Source organism: Macrotis lagotis, chromosome 2, assembly GCF_037893015.1.
Source record: "Macrotis lagotis isolate mMagLag1 chromosome 2, bilby.v1.9.chrom.fasta, whole genome shotgun sequence".
Lineage (NCBI taxonomy): Eukaryota > Metazoa > Chordata > Mammalia > Peramelemorphia > Peramelidae > Macrotis > Macrotis lagotis.
The window spans coordinates 2,395,400-2,410,515 of NC_133659.1; the positions used below are offsets into that span (position 1 = coordinate 2,395,400).

Genomic DNA, 15,116 nt, shown 5'->3' on the forward strand with positions numbered 1-15,116 from the left:
GAGAAGTGCCAACCACTGAAAGTGCCTCAGGCCATGGAGGGCACACCCGTTAGGGTCGACCTTCCTCTTATTTTAGTGCTGGCTTTTTTTCAGGAATGTATATTTTAGGCTTTGTCTCAGAAGTCCACATGGAGAGGACAGGGGAGAAAGAGAGAGGGTGTTGATGTCAAGAGTTTTCAGGGAATTGGTGACGTCCAGCAAAGGGAAGATGAAGTGGGCCAGTTCATTTCAGCAGGAGAGCAGTAGGCAGGCAGGCAACTGGGACTTGACAGGACATGCCAGCATGGAGCCCAAGCACATGGGCAAGCCAGGGTGGAAGCCTCCAACAGGGCTGCCCTGGAGGGCAGTTTCTTGAGGCCAAAGCTTGAAGGATGGAGCCCCGGCTGCTGCTCTGTGGTCCCACAGATGACTTGGAGACATTTGCATTTCAATTGAATTGTCTTGATTTGGGCCATTTAAATAACAGCCAAGCAAATGGCTGTTATTACCCCAAATGAATGTCCCTATATGGTCTAAGCTGTGGAGACTGGGGAGCTGGCTTCGAATTTCAGAGACCACAGCCACATTCAGTTCATCCACGCAGACCCAATATCTCAGTCATTCCATACAAACTCCTCATTTTTCAATTAGGATCCCACAACCCTCAGAGAGAACCTGCTCATGGGTCTTAGAGCTTCAAGGTGAAAAAGAAAAAACTGAATGGTGGCCAAGACCATTGGCCTGGCAAAGAGACTCTTGTGTTGGGAGAGGCATTTGTTGGACAAATCCCTAACCACCCTCAGTCTTAGTTTCTTTATCTGTGAAATGAGGGGTTTGAGGTCCAATCTAGCCCTAAAACTGGAGTCAAATTCCAAGACTCATAGCCAGGGCCACAGGAGCTTATCTGGAGGCAGTTTACACATGCCCACACTGGTTCAGCGTCAACAAGTTACAGGGCCAACTGAAGTTCAGCCCAATGGCATCTCAGATCCTGAGCAAAAGAGAGGTAAGCTCCAAACTACCCAGTGCAAGGAAAAGGGAGCGCCAAGCAAGCTGCAGTGCAGATTGAGGAGGACATGGACCCAGGGAGGGGATGGTCTATGTCAATGGACACTGCCTCAGGCAGCCTCACATACTACACACCTGAAAAGACTCATTCAGTTGAATTCAATTGAACAAGCAATTGGAAAGTGGTTTCCTGTACGGGGAGCTCAGTGTTGGGCAGAGATGGATAAAGACAAACTGAGACACAGACTCTGCCTTCGGGGGGCTTACATTCTACTAAGGCAAAAATAGACACCATTTTGATCCTGGATATAGCAGTGTGATGGATTGGGGACTTCACCCTCTCCTCACTCAGTCATAGAGTGGAAAGAGCATTAGGTAAGGAAATAAAATAAAATGAAATAGCAGCTAGGTGGTGCAGCAGATGGAGCACTGACCTAAAAGTCAGACAATGGACACTGTGTGTCCTTGCATCCTGCCTCGCATTCAGGGCCATCTTCAGTCATCCTGCTCCATATCTGGCCACTTCATCCATGGGATCTCTGGAGGAGAAAGTGGGGCTGTGACTTAGCACAGCACCCCCCACCCCCTCACTCGAATCCAATTTGTGCTTCTCACAGCATCGTCTCTCTGATATCATAGTCCACTTCGAGAATGAAGCACAAAAACGTTACCTATGGAAATAGATGCATCAGTTGTTTGACCTTGCATATGTATGACCCTGAGCAATTTAATGTACTTCTCTGGGACTTGATTTCCTTTCCTACAAAGTGATGGGGTTGGACTAGTGCAAGGGAGGCAGAATTGGAGCTCAGCTTTTCCTGACTTTGGGTCTAGGGTCCATCTAAATCCCATGTAATTTGTCACTAAACAAAGGGTGAAGATGAAGTGTTAGGAGGTCCCTCTGCTTCATGTCAGAAAAAGTCACCCTGTCAGTCAATGGCTACAGGCGAATACCCAGAGTTAAAGACAGTAAGCTCATCTCCTCCCCAAAAACATAATATTCTTTATGGTGGGGGAAAAAACCTGGAACTCATCTCAATTAGGGGATTGTCCAACAAATTGTAGTATAAAAATATATCAGAACAATGAATATCAGGAAGATAAAGAAATAGGAAGACAGAGGACTTAGATGTTAGGATCAGGGCAACAAAGTACATAAGGAATGCCATAATATCCATTATAAACACACTGCATATGACCCATGAGAATAAAGAGGAATTGTAGTGACAGAAGATGATCTGAAAAGGCTCATCTGGTCGGGAGAGAGCTGGTAAACCATCAGTGGGGAACATGGATGGGTTCTCTCTTACCAAGGAAAGGCTCAGCTAAAGAAGGCATCAAGAAAAGCACTGTTAAGATTATGGAGAAGGGGCCTCCAGGGTCATTCTCCCTCCAAGGGTCCAGGAAAGAGTTGAGGAGGGTCTGCAAACTTGGGCCCATCAGCTTGACTTCTTTCCTGGAATGTTCAGTTAGATGGTAGAGAATGAGAAGAAAAGAGAGCCATGACCCCAAAGGGGCTTAGAAGAATGCACACAAAACTAATGCCGCTAGCTTTTTTGATGGAATCACTAGCCTGGTCAAGGGATTTTAGTGAAACATTCATCAAATTCTCTCAAGGTGTTCTTGTGGGAAACGTAAGGCTGGATGATAGTACAACTAGATGAATGTGGAACGGGATGACTGCCCCCTATCAGTTTGGAAGCGCTTGGTCCTGTACTATCACATATTTTGATAGATGACTTAGATGACATAGTCATTATGAGCATGGTTTGAAGCTGACTGGGAAATGGTAGATTACATGGAACCAGGCAAGATATAAGCAGATGCCCCTAGCCAAGAGTTACCAGGTGTGATCCACAGTCACTGGATGACAGAATCTAGACCCATAAAGATGGCCACAGGCTAGAATAGTGACTGAAATCTAATAAGAAATTGGATAAGGAAAAATATAAAATGTTACACTTGGTTCCCTATCCCTAAAAGTCGTGAACAATAGTTTGCACTCATGTTGGCAGGTTTTAAGGTTTGCAAATTATTTTACAAATGGAATTCATCCTCTACAAAATAGAAAAGGTGAGGCTAGCAATTTATCTGAAAAAGATTTGTGGGTCTTAGTAGACTGCAAACTCCTTATGAGTCAAAGCAGCTCATGCAAACTTTGGTTGCAGTGAGAGGCGTTGTGTTAAAAGAAAGAAGGAGAAAATAGTCCCAGTGTGCTTGCTTAGGTCAGACCATATCTGGAAGGGCACAATTTGGGACTGAGAAGTCAGAGAACCTCCACTTAAGTGGGATGGGTCTATATTTCACTAAAATCCCCTGACCAGGCTAGTGACTCCATCAAAAAAAGCTAGCGGCATTAGTTTTGTGTGCATTGTTTTAAGCCCCTTTGGGGTCACGGCTTCCTTTTCTTCTCATTCTCTAACATCTAACCGAACATTTCAGGAAGAGAAGCCAAGTTGATGGGTCCAGGTTTGCAGACCCTCCTCAACTCTTTCCTTAAGCCTTGGAGGGAGGATGACGCTGGAGGCCCCTTCTCCATAAATCATCTAAGTCATCTATCAATTTACTGAGGTCCATTGAATGCCCCAGTGCCGCTTAGCCTAAAGAAGAGATTTCTTGGGGACACAGTCATTGTCTTCCAGTGTTTGGTGGCCCCAACAAATAAGCATAATGCCCTTTAGCTGATGAAAGTGGTAACCTTGAATAACCTCCATATTAAAAAACTTATTGCAGGGAGAACTTGCTGCCTTCTCTACCAAATTCAGATTCTCGTGTCCCTGTAAAGAGATGCCCTTCAGTCCCTCACCTTCATGAACCCGTTAAGGCTGCACAGAGGCAGCTCCTTAGTTCTGTCGAGTCCTCAAAACATCAGTTCAGATCTCAACTGCATATTTTCAAAGGGAATGAAGAGCCTTTTCAGAACTCAAAAACCTAATTTATTCTGAGTGAACCTGTCATAATTCCCTGGGGTTCATATGTTCATCCTGAAAGCTTTTAGGCAGTTAAGGTTTTCCCCCATTGGTACTAAGGAGTTTAAATAGCCTTCCTCTGGGATGCCAAAACCATGGGGAGATGGAAGTGGACTTGTAAGTAGTGAGAACATGACCGCCTCTTTTACTATTTTGCTGATTAAAAAAGCTTCTGAAGCTCACCTTTCAGTACATCTATCCATATGTGTGGATGTGTGTGTGTGTGTGTGTGTGTGTGTGTCCAGGAATGTGTCAATATATAAGGGATGTATTGCCTTTGGGGGTCATGTCTATGTCCACATGAGCCAACATGTGATCTGAAGGGAGGCATTCAGAGAAATCTCCAGAATCTCACCCAGGGAGACTTTGATTTCTGATTAAAGAAGACCGCGTGGCTTGCAGCTAAACTCTCCTTAGAGAAGGGGTATCAGGCTCAAATTCTATCTATGTACTAAATATACCTCATCTGAAGAAAATGGATTTTGGGTTTAAGAGATATTCCTGATCACTGTCCCTCAGTGGGGAAAGAGTGAGTGCCCCAAGCTATTGCTGAGGACTTGACTCCATTCTAACTCAATGCCAGTTACACAAAAGGTATAACAGACATTGAACAGTGAATAAATTCATTGATGCAAGTCAGTAGAAAACAGAAATCTGAAAAATTGTAGGTAAGCCCACTAGATAAGACACAGAATAAGTGAGTTTTGCTACCGGGAGGGAAATATTTCAGGTCAATGGAGAGAGACCCCTCCCTTCTTCCCCGAGTTCTCTGTGATAAGCTATACATTGAGACATGCCTAATGCACCAGGACCCCTCCCCCCTCCCTAAGAAAGTCTGGAACCGTGTGTGTGTGTGTATGTGTGTGTGTGTGTGTGTGTGTGTGTGTACATGTGTGTGCATGCACCTGGGTGTCTATATCTGGAAGTGTGTCTGGCTGTGTGTCTGTCGCATCTGTGTGTCTGAGGGTCCTCATCTAAGAGCTTGCCAATTCCCCACCCCACACAGGCAGCAGGGTAGAGCTCTGGCTCGACACTACATAGATTGCCCAAAGATATAAAGGTATAGATATGAAGGTAAGTGTGACTATCGATGCAGGTCTTAAGATGCTACAAATGGACAATGCATGGGCCCAGAATTAAATAGAGCAGGCAGTGTTGGCCTGGGAAAACACCAAACCTGTTTTACATGACATCACATGTATCATGGGTATCATATTGCTCACCTTTTCAGTGAATAAGGGAGGAAATGGAAGGATGGAGAGAATTTGGAACCAAACATTTTAAAAGTGAATGTTCATGGAATACTATCAGCAAATGAGAAATGGTGACAAAGGTGGATCTGGAACCAGAAGACCTGGATTCAGTTATGTTTTCTTCTTTTTTACCTCTAATGACATGCATAACCTCTTCTTCAGTTGGAAGTCTGGTTTTGCTTCAGGCTGAGGTATCTGGCCAGTGGCTTTCAGCATTGATTGATGATGACATGTTGAGAACACCATGACAGTATTCAACCCATCTCTCAGCAATCATGGCCCTATCACTAATCTATATGGCTGAATATTACTGAATAGTTGAAATGCACCAAAGGTCTTTGGTCCATAAATTGTCTTCAGGCCATCAGAAAAGTGATTTGGATTCAGCATAAAACTGAAATTTGTCTTTGTTACGGAGCCAAGACTCAGGCCTCTCTCTAAGGTTTGTGTGCACTGTACTTCATGATGGAGTTTAAAGCTGCCTTCCTAGAGATGGATGACCCTCCCAGCCCCCATGAAGTTCTCATTTTTTTGTTTAGCAGCTTCTGAATTTTCCCATCATTTTTGTCAAACCAATCTGAATACTTTCAAATGTTCCAGGCCAAATGAGTCAATGCAGCACTGATTCTATTCCAGCTAAGGTTTACAAGGCAGAAGGTTCATTGCTCATGCAAAGGCTGACTGAAGTTTTCCAGGTTATACGGCATGAGGATGTTATTCCCCAAGAATTCAAGGATGCCTCCAAGCTAACCAATGTGAAGCTGGCTAAAGGAATGCCCTTTGGGCCCAAGGAGTGGTGATCTTATCTTTGACCTCAGCAATCTTTCTTGACGTTTAGCTTCTGGATCATGTCAGTCATCAAACATAACTCACCTCTGGATCATGAATCTGTAAGATCACAGACCTGGAGCTAGAAGAGGCTTCAGGTCATGACCTCCAGCTCCCACATTTCAATAGAGGAAACTGAGGGCCCCCAGGGCATAAGTGACTTGTCCAAGGTCATTAAGCACATATTGCATACCAGGGACTTTACTGGAAGCTGGAATAGAAGGGAAACAGTGAACACATGCCTTGGGTACTGTATATCCCCAGAAGAGCCAATGTCACCTAATTTGTGGTGAGAGTAATGGAGGGTCAGGAAGGGAATCCTGGCAGGCTGGTCCCAGAGCCACCATGTAGGAGCCCGGGGTACATGGAAGGTCTGCAGAGGCAGATTGGAGCCAGGTTGGGGATCTGAATGACATCAGACATCTGCAAGCAGAGAGATGCCAGCATCTGACTCATGCCTCAGCAGAGTCTTTGGGAAGTGCTGGGGGGCTCCATTGGAAAGCAGCAGAGGGAAAGGTCAGTGGGTTGGGGTCCTGAGAGAGTTTCTTCCTTCCCCTTGGAGGGTGCCCCCTCCAAGGCTCCCCACACATTCACTGGGGCACAGACATGCCCACTCTCATGTACACAGACTTGTGCTCATATATGTATACACACATTCCACACACAAATCCTATGTGCTTTACTAACCTTCCGTCAATTTAAAGGGCTGTCCTTCAAAAGGCATCAATCCATGTCATGAAATGGCCAGGATGTGCTTGGAAGATCAAGTGATTGGGGGCTAAAACCATCATCAAAGCATAATTGTAATCTGGTTTCCTGGATGGAGTTCTGAACTTGGAATCAATAAGACCTGGATTCCAATCCTGACTCGGACACATACGTGTGTGTGTGTGTGTGTGTGTGTGTGTGTGTGTGTGTGTGTCTGTGAAGACCTGGAGCTGTGTCTAGATATCAGTTTCTTTATCTGTAAAATAAGGAGATTAGATTAAATCTCTCCAAGACCCCTAGTGTCAGAGGTGGCAAGCTCCATCAAGACTCTCTTCTCTACTTCTCCATTGGATGAATGAAGAATCAGAGACCAGTGTCCAACACGGCAGCCAGCACAAGGCGGTGCTCAATCCATGCTGGCTGCTTGGTCACCCAGCATTCCATGGGTCATCCAAGTGGAATTTGAAGCTGAATCCTCTGACCCCAAATCCAGAGGTGTCAAACTCACCCCATGCCCTCATCCCCAGCCCACCCAGAGCATTAGGGATGACTTAGGTTTTATTGCAGTGTGATGTCATTGTTTTCCACTCTGCCCCTTATCACCTGAAAAGAAATGACTGAGGAAAAGTTATCTCTGGTCAGAGCATCAAATGATTGATGCCATTCCAGATCTGGAACAAAATGCCTTGGCAGGTTATGGGCTCTTATTAGAGGTCTTCAATCTGGGTGGGGCAGAGGGGAGGATTGTTCAAGTACAAGCTAGACCGAAAGACTTCTGAGGGCTCAGTGACAATAAATTATCTGATAATAAATAGATTTAATTCTTATAACACTTTACAAATATTATCTCAATCTTCATGACTACTCTTGGAGACAGGTGTTATTATCACCCCCATCTTATGGTGGGGAACCAAGCAAATGGATGAAATGACTTGGCCAGGGTCCTAGAGCCAGATGGTCCCTAGGACAGGATTTGAGTATGGCTATTTCACATGAATGTGGATAGTTTGACTTGAGATTAGAAGACCTGGGCTCAATTTCCACCTAGTTGTGTTATCCTCATAATGCCACTGGTTTCCTTACCTGTCTCAGTTTCCTTACCTGCAAAATGAGAAAGTTAGACTCAATGTATTCTAAAAGTCATTTCTTCCTCTAACTTTGCTGGTCAGGTGACTCTCCCTTGAAAACTGGAGACCACAATGGTACCTACCTCACAGAGATGTGGTGAATGTGCAAATGCTATGTAAGTGCCAGGACTCCTTGTGAGCAGGCTCTTCTGATTCAGTGCAACCTGTAGTAATGACCAAGGACTACCGTCTCCCAGAATGCTTCAACAGAAGACAGTTTCACACTCTCCAGCCACAGGACATGAAGAATCAAGGCTGCTCTAGGATTCCCCTCCCTAAATATGCACGGACTCCAATCCTGTATTCACCTGGACCTGGGAGAGAAATGTTCATTTTTATATTAGACATGCAGGATCTTCCAGCTATCTCTTGCCCAAATCCTCTTTTCCCTGGATTAAAAAAGAAAGGTTCATCCCAGATTCCCTATAACAGTTCCATCATGAAAAAGTCTCTTCTCTATAGACATTCCATTCTCAAGGGTCTTCACTATAGGAATTAAAGATGTTTGCTTCTTGGGCTTTCTTTGATCCAAATATTTATACAAGGTAAGGTACACATCTCATACAACAGAATGCCACCAGTGTCCTTATGCCTCCACCAAACCTCCAGTGTAAACATATTCTTCCTCTAAAGTCTACCTAAGCCAATCGGGGGTTCCTGCAGATTGACTATCTACTAATTTAGCCTTGGAGATTCCCCCAGTACTAGCCTTGCATCCTGTGAAGCAGTGCAGTGAGCATGGCTAATGCACATTTGTTTTTCATTCCATTCTGTTAATAAAGCGTGGGTCCCCTTTTACAGAGTATGCTCTCTGCCCTTTCCAAGTTTGGAGTTGGTTCATAAAATTAGCTCAGCAAGCCTTAGAACCCTCCCTGTGGGGCTGCCCAGGGCTTCTTCCAAAGCAGATTTCTAAAGGATCCACCAGCATCTAAGCAGTAGAAAATCCTGCTAGTCCAATATTCTGGCTCCTTATAGTAGAATAGGTTAGGTGGAGGCGTGATAATCCGGAGGCCTTGGGGAGAAAACAACACACTTCCCCATCCTCCGCTGCCTCACCACTTATAAAATGCAGCCAAGAAGGGATTAAAACAAACCTAAACCCACAGAGAAGAGCTAGGGAGGATTTCCAAATCGAGACAGTAAATTCTGAATTGAAGACTGTCAATCACATTACTCCAATTTTATCTGTCTGAGACAGATGGTGAGTTTGGCGAGAAGTTCAAAACTCAATAGAGTTTTCCAAATGCATGTAGAATTTGACTGGAATGCCATATCTTATTATCCTGTATCAGTGCTCCTCACCATCCTGGAAAGACCTTTGAAATGGCCCCCAAGTCCATGTGATGCTTCAGGAAGACCACTTCCCAATATGGAATCTTTCCTCAAATGAATTTATCATTTCCCTTTCAGTTGGGTTCTCACAATTAAAAGACCAATGATGACACCATGGCAAGTAGCAAACCTTCACTAAAGAGCTCTCCAATATCTAGCACATGTGGTGAATCCTGAATAAAGAGATCATTGAATCTGCCATGGCTTTCTACCTGAGGCTTTCATGCCTCAATAAAAGTGGTCTCCTTTAAAAAGATTTTCATTTATGTATTTACTTAATTAACCAGTAATCATCCTGTGGTTTTTTTAAGGTGGATACTCCCTTCATTGATGCAGAATGATATTTCTCTGTCTCTGTCTCTGTCCTTGTGTCTCTCTGTCTGTCCATCTATCTCTCTCTTTCTTTTTTCCTCTCCCTTACCATTATAACACAAAAAACCCAGGTAAAGCATATTTCTATATTGAGACAGTATGAAAGAGCTGGGAGAGCAGAGGCCTTGGAGGCAGAAACCTCCTTAGACTCCTGCTTGACTGTGTAACCCTTGACTAAGTCCTTTAATCCCTTCCTTCCCCAGGCTGCTCCTGTATCAAATGAGCAGCTGGACCAGAGGAGCCCTGCATTTTTGCCAGCTCCAAATCCATGACCCTCTGCCCTGGAGCCTTCCTCTGGTCCTGTCTTCAAAAGGCAACAAAGGTGGCTTAGCATGACCTTTCATCAAGGAGGCCAGACCAGCCATTTGGGGTCATGACTTCCTTTACTGTTTGTTTATAATCAGGTCATCCTGATAAATTCTGGAATCTTTCCAGAAATGGAAGCTAAACTCACAGATGTTTGCAAGTCCCTCTCCTCCCTTTTTTGAAAGCTTTGGACATTTTCCCCTTTCAAATCTTCCAGGATCTATTGAAAACTGGTCTATTGAATTGAACTTTTCTGATTCATCCTTAGAGGGTCTGTTCCATTGATCCAGTTTTTTTCAAACCATCATCAAATGGTTTGATGACTTCTTCCAAGAAAGTTTGATGTCTTTTTTTATTATTTCCATTGGGATTTTTAGATCTTTGGTGCTTCCAAGTGAATTTTGGTATTTTGAACCATTTCTTTGGTATTTATTTGGTATAACACTAAATCTAGATAACTCCAGCAATATTTTCAGTTTCCTCATTTTAGCCCAATAGCCACAAGCACTGGATACACCTCCAGTTATTTCCAGTCACTTCTTTTAAGTGGTATTTCATAATAATGTCTATACAAATATTGAATGTGGACTGCTGAATGGACTCCCAGACATGTCATTTTATTGCCATTCTGAATGGGACTTTTCCATTTCAGCACCCTGGTCTTTGGTATCGCCATGGAGAAATCTTCCAACCTTTGTGGCTTGGGTTTGTAGCCCACAACTCTCTAGAGTGGTTTTTCTTAATTTCTTTCGTTCCTGACTCCCTATGATTTTCTCAATCAACAAACAGCCGTAACCAAAACCATATCCTAACCCCAAGGAGGATGGGCTCGTTTTCCTTACAAGGTACTGAAATGGTTCTGGAGCTAACCCAAGGTTCCAGCTGTTGACATCATTTCCTGATGGTCTAAGCACAAGCCACCACAAGGACTTCCAACTTTGCCCTGAGACTTGGCTGACCATGAAGGGTAACTCAGGCAAAGGGCTGGGCTCAGCTAAATCAACTCAAATATCAAGCTTGATGCATATCCTTGTTGAAGGTCATGCCCCCCTGCCATGGCCAAGAAAGTCCTTCATTATCAGCTGGATGACCTGCGAGCTTCTTATCTCACCTCAATAGCAAACCTAACCTATAGGGGACTGAACTGAGGCCAGGCTTGCCGGCAGCAAACATCATGGCGGCAGACAAGAAGGAGAGCTGACCACCACTCAAACTGGACTGACCCTCATACACAAGAGGAGATCTTACATCTCTAGGCATCTGCATTGTTGTTCCCTGGTTTCCTGTAAGACATAGGAGACATTGCCTGGTCCCCCAGCTGCTAGAGCATTCCCCTCCAAGGTTTCCTTCCATCTCTTTGGAGTGGATCTGTAGATGGCTAGTATTTGGATGGGTTGCCATCCAAAAGTTGCCTTGAGGGCTTTATTCTTGCCTTTCTTTTGACCTCTACCATTTGGAATAGTGTCTGACACAGTCCAAGCACAATAAAAACTTGATTGATTCTATCCATTAGCAATGTCTTCCCTTTCTCTCAGTTCTAAAGTCCTGGAAGCCTTACTAACCTCACTACTCCCAGGAACACTCCCTCTTCAGTTAGCTGGGATCTCCTAAGGGTGCCATCTCATGACCTTTCTCAATCTTCCTCCTCCTCCTCCTCCACCTTTCTGCCTCTCCTTGGATACTCTCTTCTCTGGGTTTTCTTGGCATCCCTTCGTTCTTCACTCACATGGCTAAGCACTCTTACTCAATTCTTTCCCTATTGACTGAATGAATGAAGCATCAGTTCAGCAACTACCATATACAAAGCCCGGTGCTCATCACCAGAATACAAGTAGAAAAGTCCGACAGTCCTTGAGCTCCAGGAGATCCCATTTCGGTAGAGGAGATGACATCCAGGAAAGGTTTCAGTGGCAAGTCAAGGGGGGGGAAGTCCCCTGGTCCTTAGGAGGCTTGGGATTAGGCAGCCAATGAGGTGGGCATGCCTCTTCCTTAATGTTACTGATGTCCACTGATAAAAGTATTTTGTTGACCAGGACTTGGGTCCTTGGTAGCTGTGATTGTAGCACCTACACAAGCAGGCAGTTCCCAGGCTGTGCATCCACTGGGGCTGCTTCCCAGGGTGATGACTGAGGGCAATGAGAGGAGATGGCCACCAAGGCAGTGGGGGGATTTGGTATGTCTGACTCCTGCTACCTCCTTTCTTCCTTCAGGGTCCCTGGCTGCCTTAGCATCTCTGTGTATAGCAATGAATGGGGCTGGCTGGGTTCTGCTACTCAGAAGTGGTTTCCCTAGTTGATAGTTGTGAGAAGCACAACTGACACACTTGCTGATTCATCATCCATATTGCACCCCCAAAAGTTGGGTCTCCCCCAAGGCTCTGTCTTGGGCTCTCTCCTCATCACTTTTTATCGTTTCTCCCTCATTAGGTTCTATGGATCAAATTATCCCCTTTAGTCAAATAGACTCCATTTCCTTGGCCCCTGTCATAAATATTCAATTGCCTAGTAGACATTTTAAATAATGTATTGGTGGCATCTCAAATAGAAAATGATCAAACTTCTCTTTATTATCTTTCCTTGCAAACCTCCCCTTCTCTCACAAATTTCTCTATTTTTTTCCCTGAAAGACATCACTGTCCTTTCAGTCACTCTGGTCCACATCATGGTGTTAATTGATGATGGAAACCTCAACATTCCTCAGATAGCATTTCCATTCACTGGTCACTGGACAAGAATCTCAAGCTCAGAGTGTCTGAAGTTAAGTTAATGTTTAGAAATGATTTAGAAACAGAGCATTCTTAGAGCCAGCTACCCCCTTGTTGAACCTGTGTCCCTCAAAGGAAAAAAGGCAGGGAAATACAATCATAATGGCCAGGAACTAATATATTCATTTTAAAAGTACTTTAAGTTTTGAAACAATAAATTATCTCTTTACTTTCCCAGCAGCCTTGGGGGTAGGTGCTATTGTTATTCCTAAGAAACTAAAGCCCAGGGGCGGCTAGGTGGCATAGTGGATAAAGCACTGACCTTGGAGTCAGAAGTACCTGGGTTCAAATCCGGTCTCAGACACTTAATAATTACCTAGCTGTGTGGCCTTGGGCAAGCCACTTAACCCCATTTGCCTTGCAAAAACCTTAAAAAAATGCATTAGAAAAAAAAAAGAAACTAAAGCCCAAAGAGATGAAACCAGCTGCCCAAGTGAGGCACAGGTGTTACTGCCCACCACTTAGGTAATGTCCACCAAGTCTTGGCTAGGAGCCAGCCCTCAGGGGACTCTCAGGATGTAGACACAATCTGTTTCTGGGCTGTCCTCAAAAGCTCAACAGGAGGAGCTTTCAACCCCTCAGTCTAACCTTCATGAACCCTGAGGAAGGTTGTGAAGAAGCTTGTTTTCCCTGATAGAGATTTGAGACCCTTTCAAAAACTCCTCAGCTAGAGTCCCCTGCCTCCATTCCTTTGAAGCCCTCCTGGTGTCTACAGAGTAACTCACAAGATGCAGGAATCACTATATGAAACATGGCCAAGGACGTGGAGAGGAGTGACTCCCATCACACAGGAATCCCAGAGTCGTGGGGCGACGTGCGTGATGAGCTGCTGTAGACCCAGAGGGATGTCTTCCCTCTGTCATAGCTCCAGTAGAGGCTGGGCTGGAAGAGTCAGTTCCTGCTGGGATCTCCTTGGATCTGACTGGGAGCAACTTGGAATGGGGCTGTCTTTGCCTTGGGTTCTACCCCATGTAGGTAGACATCATCGATCCCAGCTATGTTCTTACTCCTTGACAGGTTTGTTCCAGAAAAACAGTCTAGGTAGGAGTGAAGAGAAGCCAGCACTGCAGATCAATATTCCATTTACCTGAATGGAGCTCCATGAGTCTGATTTGGAGGGAAACACACATTTGTAAAGTGACTGCTGTTTCCCAGAGCTTTACATATTAACCCTAATGATGTTCATCCCAACCCTGGCAGGTGGGTGCTACACTGAGTCCCATTTCACACTTAAGGAAACCGAGGCAGGCGATGGTTAAGTGACTTGCCCAGTGTTACACAAGTGCTGAGGGCAGATTTGAACTCCTGACTCCAGCCCTGGCTCTATCCATCAGACAACCTCGAAGTTGAAGGATGTGGGAGAACATGTGAATAAGGAACAAAGGAAGGAGAAATAGAAAGGCTACAGTGGTGGGGGTGTAGTATAGGCCCCCAGGTGAGATGAAGGACTCGCAGGTTGAGTTCCTGACATAATGGGTCCCCAAACTGGCAGAATGACATTGGAAAGGAGGCAGCTCAGAGCATTCTGGGGCTCTTCTTCCTCTTTGCATCTTTCAGAGTTGCTGTTCATCTAGTCTGGATTTTGGTCCAAAAGGAAGAATTGGTGGGAAATGCAAAAGTAAAAAGAAGCCTCAAAGGGGAACCCCAAGAATAGGCCCCTTTGGAGTGCCAGGAGCTGTCTGACATCTCTTCTAAACTCAGACCCGATTTCCAAGAGACTAAAAGGGAAGTGGCTTCCCAAGGTAGAGTCAGAGGACTCTTAGGAAAGTCATCTCCAAAGGACTCTGATGACAGAGAAGAGGGAATGAGCACCATCAATAGGCACAGAGCTCACTTCCTGCTATATCTTCATGGCAGTGACTCTTCTCCTTGTGTTGCCCCACACAGCACTGTTACTGGCATGTTGCAGGTATGCCTGCTTATTGATTCATCTATTAATCACTGAGTCCATTTTTTAAAGGCGTGTGTGGTAAAAGACGTGGCATGGTCATGAAAGATTTTTGCTAAGAAAATTCTAGATGAACATCCTTAATCTGAGCCTCATTTTCTCATTTCTAAAAAATAGAAATTCTAATGCTTATACTTTATATCTCTCACTCCTGTTGGGAAGATCTATAGACATGTACATTATGAATTTTAAAAATTAAAAGAGCATTTTAACTCATGTGACTTAACTGTTGGGAACAAGGGAGGATGATGAAAGAACGAGGACTTAATCTATGGGAATGAAAAAGCCCTTATCTCTGTAGACCTTATAAAGATGAAGTCATCCATCAATTAACCAATAATCATTCACGATAATGAATAATAGAGAAAAGGAAAATTATAGAGCTCGGCTTTACTTCCATTTCACCGATCAAGAAGCATGATCCCAAGACTGGAAATGATGTTACAAAAAGAGGAAGTGGGGGGGGGGCTAGGTGGTGTAATGGATAGAACCCCAGCCCTGGAGTTAGGAGCACCTGAGTTC

At 44.5% G+C, this 15,116-nt stretch overlaps 1 long non-coding RNA gene across 1 annotated transcript in view; it reads right to left on the reverse strand.

Annotated features, from left to right (window-relative positions):
- Positions 1-7,315: 7,315 nt before the first annotated feature.
- LOC141510907 (uncharacterized) overlaps positions 7,316-15,116 on the reverse strand; it is a 31,800-nt gene continuing 23,999 nt past the window's right edge. The window contains exon 4 of the long non-coding RNA XR_012475186.1: positions 7,316-8,186. This is a non-coding gene — a long non-coding RNA (uncharacterized LOC141510907). The remainder of the gene's footprint in view (positions 8,187-15,116) is intronic.